The sequence below is a fragment of the Macaca fascicularis genome, chromosome 15, assembly GCF_037993035.2.
Source record: "Macaca fascicularis isolate 582-1 chromosome 15, T2T-MFA8v1.1".
Classification (NCBI taxonomy): domain Eukaryota; kingdom Metazoa; phylum Chordata; class Mammalia; order Primates; family Cercopithecidae; genus Macaca; species Macaca fascicularis.
This window is the reverse complement of record NC_088389.1, coordinates 67,857,757-67,867,162: the sequence shown is the minus strand read 5'-3', so window position 1 is coordinate 67,867,162 and position 9,406 is coordinate 67,857,757.

Here is a 9,406-nt window from a genome sequence, read left to right as displayed (position 1 = left end):
GTCTGTTTGTGCTCTTTTAGACTTTTTGATGTAGGCATTTAGGGCTATGAACTTTTCTCTTAGCACCACCTTAGCTGTATCCCAGAACGCAATCCCCATTAAAATACCACCATCATTCTTCACGGAGTTAGAAAAAATAATTCTAAAATTCATATGGAATCAAAAAAGAGCCCGTGTAGCCAAAGCAAGACTAAGCAAAAAGAACTAATCTGGAGGCATCACACTACCTGTTCTCAAACTATACTATAAGGCCATAGTCACCAAAACAGCATGGTACTTGTATAAAAATAGGCACATAGACCAATGGAACAGAATAGAGAACTCAGAAATAAACCCAAATACTTACAGTCAACTGATGTTTGATAAAGCAAACAAAAACATGAAGTGGGGAAAGGACACCCTTTCCAACATATGGTGTTGGGATAATTGGCTAGCCACATGCAGAAGAATGAAACAGGATTCTCATCTCTCACCTTATACAAAAATCAACTCACGATGGATTAAGGACTTAAACCTAAGACCTGAAACTGTAAAAATTCTAGAAGATAACATCAGAAAAGTCCCTCTAGACATTGGCTTAGGCAAGAATTTCATGACCAAAAACCCAAAAGCAATTGCAATAAAAACAAACATAAATAGCTAGGTCCTAATTAAACTAAAGGCTTTTGAACAGCAAAAGGAACAGTCAGCAGAGTAAGCAGACAACCCACAGAGTGGGAAAAAAATCTTAAAAATCTATACATCTGACAGAGGACTAACATCCAGAATCTACAACGAACTGAAAAAAATCGGTAAGATAAAAACAATGAATCCCATCAAAAAGCAGGCTAAGGACATCAATACACAATTCTCAAAAGAAGATATATAAACTGCCAGCAAAACGTATGTAAAAATACTCAACATCGCTAATGATAAAGGAAGTGCAAATCAAAACCACAATGTGATACTAACTTATTCCTGTAAGAATGGCCATAATCAAATAATAAAAAACAGCAGATGTTGGCGTGGATGTGGCGATCAGGGAACACTTCTACACTGCTGGTGGGAATGTAAACTAGTACAACTGCTATGGAAAACAGTGTGGAGACTCCTTAAAGAACTGAAAAGTAGAATTACCATTAGATCCAGCAATCCCACTACTGGCTATTTACCCAGAGGAAAAGAAGTCATTATTTGAAAATGATACTTGCACATGTTTATAGCACCACAATTCACAATAGCAAAATCGTGGAACCAACCCAAATGCCCATCAATCAGTGGACTGAAATTTCTATATATATGTACATAGGAATATATATATTGGAATATATGTATATTTCATATGTGATGGAATACTACTAAGCTGTACAAGGAATGAATTAACAGCATTTGCAATGACCTGGATGAGATTAGAGACTATTATTCTAGGTGAAGTAACTCAGGAAGGGAAAACCAAACACCATATGTTCTCAGTGATATGTGGGAGCTAAGCTATGAGGATGAGGATGCAAAGGCATAAGAATGATACAATGAATTTTAGGGACTTGGGGGGAGGGGTGGAAGGGGGATGAGGGATAAAAGACAACAAATATGGTGCAGTGTATACTGCTCCGGTGATGGGTGCACCAAGTCTTCAAAAATCTCCACTGAAGAACTTACTCATATAACCAAATTCCACCTGTAGTCCAATAACTTATGGAAAAATAAAATTAAAACAAAACAAAACAAAACAGTACGTAAGAGCTGAGTGTGGTACTTCAAGCCTGTAATCCCAGCACTTTGGGAGGTCAAGAGGGATGGATTACTTGAGGCTAGGCGTTTGAGACCAACCTGGTCAACCTGGTAAAACCCCGTCTCTACTAAAAATACACACACACACACACACACACACACACACACAAAAGCAGGGTGCGGTGGCTCATTCCTGTAATCCCAGCTACTTGGGAGGCTGAGGCACAAGAATTGCTTGAACCCAGAAGGCGGAGATTGCAGTGAATGGAGATCACGATGCCACTGCACTCTAGCCTGGGCAAAAGAGCAAGACTCTGTCTCAAAAAGAAAGAAAGAAAAGAAAACTAGTATAAAAGAATTCCTGCCTATTTTCTCACCCACACTGCTACTAGGAAACATATAAATATATGGCCATCTGCCACCTGAGAGCTGAAAATAGTATCTCTTTTGTATTTACTTATTTTTGAGTGAAGTTAAGAACCTTTATTAGCTATATTTGTTCCTATGAACTGTTCACTCATATCATTTATTAGATTGTGTAAGTTCCATTAATTTCAATGCTGGCCTTGTTAAAGTACCATGTTTAATGTCATTTATTTCCTGTAGTTGTATATATTTTTTTCCGCATTGATCTATATGCCTAAGTTTTTTCCTAGTTAAACAACTTTCATCTGTTTTATGTCAAGTGAAGCAAATTTCCTTTATTTTTTTCCTTGTTGTCATTGCCTGGAAATCTTTCAGGAAATCATTAATATTGTGATTAAAATTATTATTTTATACTCAAGATTCCTGACATGTTTATGTAAACAATGATTTTTCTTTCTACTTTTCTGACTCATCTGCATTGGTGCATTATTGCATGCATGTCCCAGGAGGAAAAAGAAGTTGAAGAAAATTCAACATCACCATAATAATTGGAAAATGAAAATATGTCACATCAGCTAGCCAAATGAACAGTAATATAGTACCCTGCTATCCTCATTGGAGTCAGACAAACCTGAGTTTAAGTTCCAGTTGTACTATTTAATAACTTAGTAACAGGCCGGGCGCGGTGGCTCAAGCCTGTAATCCCAGCACTTTGGGAGGCCGAGACAGGCGGATCACGAGGTCAGGAGTTCGAGACCATCCTGGCCAACACGGTGAAACCCCGTCTCTACTAAAAAAAATACAAAAAAACTAGCCGGGCGAGGTGGCGGGCACCTGTAGTCCCAGCTGCTCGGGAGGCTGAGGCAGGAGAATGGCGTGAATCCGGGAGGCGGAGCTTGCAGTGAGCCGAGATCCGGCCGCTGCACTCCAGCCTGGGCGACAGAGCGAGACTCCGTCTCAAATAAATAAATAAATAAATAAATAAATAAATAACTTGGTAACAAAGAGAGGATGACATCATCTCTTAACCTTCAGGTTTCCTTATCTGTAATATGGGCACAAAATATCTTGCTTGATAATATGGGAATTCAACAATCTTTAAAGGCAGCATCAAATACTGGTTAGAAGCTCATATCCTGAAGGCAGGCATCTTCATTCAAATTCTAGTTCAAACCTCTACTTCCCTGAGTTTATATTAATCAGCACAACAAAACTTTGTCTCTAATAACTTCTAGCTCTTTGATCATGGTAAGAAATATATTTTCTAGCACCTTAATAACTTCATTTGCAAATTGAGGATAATAATAGTGGCTTACTATTTATTATTTAGTAAATTAATAACTAAAAATGCATAATGTTAAATACTCAATAAATGCTAACTCTAGTAATACTTGGCACTTATTTGACATTTATATGGATCATACAAAAGAAAGAAAGAGAGAAAGAAAGAGAGAGAGAAAGAAAAAGAAAGAAAGAAAGAAGAAAGAAAGAAAGAAAGAAGAAAAGAAAAGAAAAGAAAGGAAGGAAGGAAGGGAAAAGAGAAGAAAATAAAAGAAAAGAAGGAGAAGGAAGGAAGAGAGAGAGGGAGAGAAAGAAAAAGAAAGAAAGAAGAAAGAAAGAAAGAAGGAAAGAAAGAAAGAAAGAGAAAGAAAGAAAGAAAGAGAAAGAAAGAAAGAAAGAGAAAGAGAGAAAGAAAGGAAGAATGAAAGTTAACTCCCATTTTGGAAGAAAGGACTTTACCCTGTTGTGATCTTTACTTGTAAGTGCCCTGTGAGAACTATTCCTGCTCTTCATACATGGAAGGAAGATGTATCTGTGATCTAGAGACTCTGACCCTGTAGGCCAAAGAGATACCATGAGAGCAAAATCTAATGGCCCAGAATCATCTCACTTACACATCTGAGAAATACCTCAAATGAAACCCACTTACTGTATTTTTCATATCCAAAGTAGCACAATCATAGCTCATTGGAGTAGCACAATCACAGCTTATTGGAGTGGCACAATCATAGCTCATTCTCTCCCAGACCAGAGTGTGGTGGCATGATCAACAGCTCACTGCAGCCTCAACCTCACAGGCTCGAGTGATCCTCTTGCCTCAGCCTCCCAAGTAGCTAGTACTACAGGTATGACACATACAGTATTAATACTTTCTTCCACCTATTTCCAAAGACATTATAAAAAGACAGTGTGTATGTGTGTGCACGTATTTGTGTGAAGGTGTGTGTGTGTGTGTAACAGGAAAAATATAATATCAACCTCCTTCATTTGGGCAGATCACAGAGTCATTATGCATAAAAGGAGAGGAAAGAATGACAATTTGGATTTGTTTCAAACTACTTTTATACCGATTTACTCTTAAAGCAGCTAAAAATCAGTGCAAAGTTGCAATCAGGTAGCATATAGGTGTTTGAACAGGGCTATCATTTTCTCTTGTGTCTCATGCAACTGTGTCCAAAGTGTTATGATTTCCACAACTCAGTTGTAGGGGTTTCAGTCCACTAAGTCAGAAAATCTGTGGACTCATGTCTACACATGAAAAGTCTAAGTACTAAAATAACTGAAAACAAACCTTTTCCCAGGTCATGTTTACCAGACTTAGTGTTAGGATTACAGGCCTGGAAATTTTGGCTTTGCTTATGCAGTATCACTCTCTTCTTGCCTACATTTATGCTTCAGTGACTAGAAGTTTTTTCTTTATGTCCACTCATGGGTTTTCTGTGGCCAGGCCTGACCACAGCTCACCACAACTTCGTACTCAATTTCTCTGCCCCAGCACATAGTTAGGCAATGTGTCATTTCACAGTAGGAATCCAAATCAAATAACGCTGAACAAAGTCTGTTATGTAGGTGGCTTCTATACTTGCTTTTGAACATTAAAAAAGAAAAGAAAAAATATTGCTGGATGTGCCTCCTACCATTTTGTATAGCACTGACCTTCAAACCTGACCCAGATGGAAATAAAACATCCCTTACCTTTTGTCTAAATGCTTTAGAACACTATGTGACTGAAGAGGAAGTTTTGTGAGAATTATTTTTGCCACGGTCCTTACAGTTGGGAATTGCTTGAGTATTATTTTGAAATCATCAGAGGGTTTAATCATTAAAGAATTGTTTACTATGGGACTTGGTTAACAGTAGGGGTAACTGAATGAAATGGTTAAACAAAGAGCATAGCTACATGGTTAAAACAGGACTATTTTTTCCTTTTTCCTTTTTTTTTTTTTTTTTTTGCAACCTTGCTCTGTCACCCGGGTTGGAGTGGAGTAACACAATCATACCTTATTCTCTCTCAGGCTAGAGTGCAGTGGCATGATCAGTGGCTCACTGCATCCTCAACCCTCACAGCCTCAAGTGATCTTCTTGCCTCAGGCTCCCAAGTAGCTAGCCCTACAGACATACAACACCAAGCCTGGGTACTTTTGTGTGTGTGTATGTGGAGACAGGGTCTCGCTGTATTGTCCAGACTAATCTTGAACTTCTGGGCTTAAGCAATCTACCCACTTTGGCCTCCCAGATTGCTGGAATTACAGGTGTGGGCCACCATGACCGGCTATTTTTTTCTTATTTTTTTATGACCTTGCCACCACAAATGAAATTTACACATTATGTTTGATATTTATTTTATTTTAAGATGTCAGAGGATTAATATCTTAACATATTTAATTTGGAAATATATATATATAAATATATAAATATATAAATATGTACAAATATATTTGCATACCAAAGTATAAAAAATAAATTATCTTCAAGTAGACTGTATTATCCACTTTAACTTTGATTGATTTAAAATAAATTATGGTCCACAAGTATTATCACATGACAATTTTCTGATAAGTTGAATACATATAGGACAGACATTAAAGACTGTTAAAAATGCTATCAACCAACTTTGAAAGAGGTCACTTCATAATGTGAATTTAAAGTTTAACATTTTAAGATGAATAATCCAATGTCACTCTTAAAATAAGAAAACTCAAAAATTTGTTATAAGAATATCAAAATGTCTTACAGAAATTAAGAAGAGAACCAGAGGCACTGGGTCCTACTTGAGGGTGGAGGGTGAGAGAAGGGTGAGGATCAAAAAACTACCTATCAGGTATTATGTTTATTATCTGAGTGGCGAAATAATCTGTACACAACCTCCTGTGACATGCAATTTACCTATATAACAAACTTGTGCATGTACCCCTGAACCTATAAAATAAATGTTTAAAAAAAAGAAATTAAGGGAAAGAATGCAGACCGCTGGGCATAAGATGTAACTCCAAGTCTAATAATAATTTGCTCTTTGTCTCTTGATGCCTTCTCTACATGCCTACTTTATTCTTCTCTCTTCATTACATTCTTTGTTTTTCCAAGACCACATAGCCAAAGAAATTTGACAGTTTCTGAATTACAACAATTACAAAAACACAAGCAAACCGAAAGATAATTGGTTTGACTTAGGAATAGGTTCCTGCTATGTGGATTAGAGGGTGGAAGTATGCTATTTTTAATAAAAGAAAAGATAAAGAAGTTCTTAGAGAAGTTCAGGCAGGTAGTGGTTATCTACACCATTTTATATTTATGGAGCTTCTTTCATGACCCCTTGCCTTGCTGTTCCCTCTTTAGTACTGTCTTCTAGGCAATCCATGGTCCCCAACCAAAAGCCTATCTTCTATATTTTAAAACAAAAAATAACTAGATGTGAAAATATCCATTTGTTTGATCTCGTGTATTTCTTCTTTAGAAATCTTATTTTATTCAGGCAAGGTGACCCTGATGATATTAAAACTTCATGACCTCCATGGTCTTCACTCAGTGATTCTCATAATGCAAAGAACAGAATTATCTTTTTAATAAAGCATTGCAAACACCTCCTAGATTTCATGGCTTGAATACCTGCTCAGTGAAGTCATCATTCAAATACAATTAATTTCATTTCAAACACAAGACAACTATTTTACCCTATGCAAATGCTTATGTACATTTACATGGTCCCTTCTGGTGGCTGTCATGTCTGTCTTGAATTATCTTCTTTAAGGAAAATCTGGAATGTTCCTTTCCTATGTGAAGCCCCTTCATATATTTGAGTATTTTTAAAACATGGAGATAATTTGCTTTTCCGGTGTGTAAACAAGTCATTCGATATGTCCGTAATATGTGGATGTTGCTTTGGTGGAGGAACTGGGGTGATGTCTGAATGGGAAGGAAATTCTAAAGGGATGATCAATATAGAGTCAGAAGGAAAGCAAGTTGAATATTTTAAAGTGTGTCAAGACTCAACCTTCTTATGCTACATTCAACACATTTATACAAGTAAAAATAAGTATTTTAGAACTTCCATTATGATTCCATGAAGAACTAATGGAATGTTAAGCTAAAAATATCAGGGCTATTAAATCAAATGCACATGACACAAAGCCTGTCTGAAATGGCTGATACTATCAACATACGTAAATTCAATAATGCTAATTATTGAGTGTGTTCTGGACACCACTATATCCCCCAACACTTAACCTGTCCTCTGGTAAATAACAGATATTTAACAAAAATGTAAATGAAAAAATAAGCAAGCACAAGGTATAAGATACTTCATATAAATGTGAAGAGGGAGAACAGTGACTTTGAAGAATTCAATCATTATATCTAGAGACTTACTTGTAATTATGATTTTTAGAATGAGCCTATTAAGTGTAGTTTTCTGAGCTTAGAAGCAGAAACAATACAACTTATTTGACAAAGCAAATATATTTTTTTCAGTGATTTTTTGGAGCACACAAGAATGACACAAGGATCATTTTAAACTAAGATATCAGTAACTACCTTGGCTCCCCCTAGGGTATGAACTAGAAACACACAACTATTTGGAGTACTTGGGTTGGGGAGAGGCAAAATATAATAGTTGAGTCATGAATGAATTAATTAAAACCTGGGCCTCTATGATGAGTAAGAGTATGTAGTGCTATTATAAAGGAATGTTCATGATGATTTGAAATTTTCAACAACAAGGGATTTTTCAATGTGACTCTATTGGGAAGTTACTTATTCCCTCAACCATAGTAGCAATGGAGGGTGAAGATTCAGAGACAACAAAAGCAGCTTTAAAAGAAGCATAGAAAACAGAGCAGTAAGAAAGGCAGTGAAGTAATTCAATTCCCTGCACCCATTTAATGTCCAATTCTTTTTATTATAATTATAATTTTGATTGACACATAATAACTGCATATGTTTATAGGGAACAGTGTGATATTTCGTGTATGCCAAATGTAATGTCCAAATCCAAGTAATTAGCATATCTGTCACCTCAAACATTTTTCTTAGTGTTGAGAACATTCAAAATCTTCTCTTTTAGCTATATTTATTTCTAATTCTAACCAACATTTAAAAAATGGTATTTGACATAACTAAACAACTGAATCACTCTTAGAGTTTGAGGACCTGTTTATGTATTAAGTTGTTTGCTAAATTCGTTTATGTTTCTTTATTTAATCTTTGTTACTGCTCTGCTTGCCAATTATTTATATCTACAGCAGCATAATTCAATTATGTTTTAACTCATATTCCTTTTTCCATTATTAAATACTGATTGAGAGCTTTGAAATCAGACCTCTTACTTCAGAACTAGTCTGATTTTGGAACTAGTCTTTTTTTCAGAATGTGCTGCTGGGATTTACAGTTGTCTTGACAAGGTACTTACCTCCATAAGGATAACTATAATTTCACAAATAGTTCTCTAATGGGTTATTAGGTACTTTCTAAGCTCATTTAGTCAGAAACTGTGTTTGTTGCTTTGTGTTAGAAATAAATTTAATTTACAGTTCAAAGAGTTTGTACAAAAAAGAAGAAAGCAAATTAAATGCCAGTTTAATTTTCATGGCCTCTAAGTTATCTGGCTTTTTTTTTTTTTTTTTTTAATAATTCTGGCATGGTTGCTATGCAATATTCACAAACTGTTCTTACTAGGGTTCTTTATTGTCCTTTAATTTGTGTAAGGACTTAAATTTTAATATGACAAATATAAAAAATTATCTGCACTTTCTCTGTGGAAGATATAAATAATATTTTAAAAGTCGTGTGAGATTCAGGAAAATTTATAGAGATAGTAATATGCATTAATTAATTGAATTATAAGCTCCTAAGCTGCCTTTTCTCTTCTAAACTGCTCATTTTCATTGGGACTTCATTTGAAAATTGACTATATTCAAGGTCCAAACTCTAGTTCAAATGAAGTTGGTTAAATCCATCAGCAAATTCTATTTTCTTGGTCACAGTGAAATGAATTTTGTGTAGGAGTTGTAAGATCTACAAGCGAATTCTTTTTTTTTTTTTTTTTTTTTCGAGA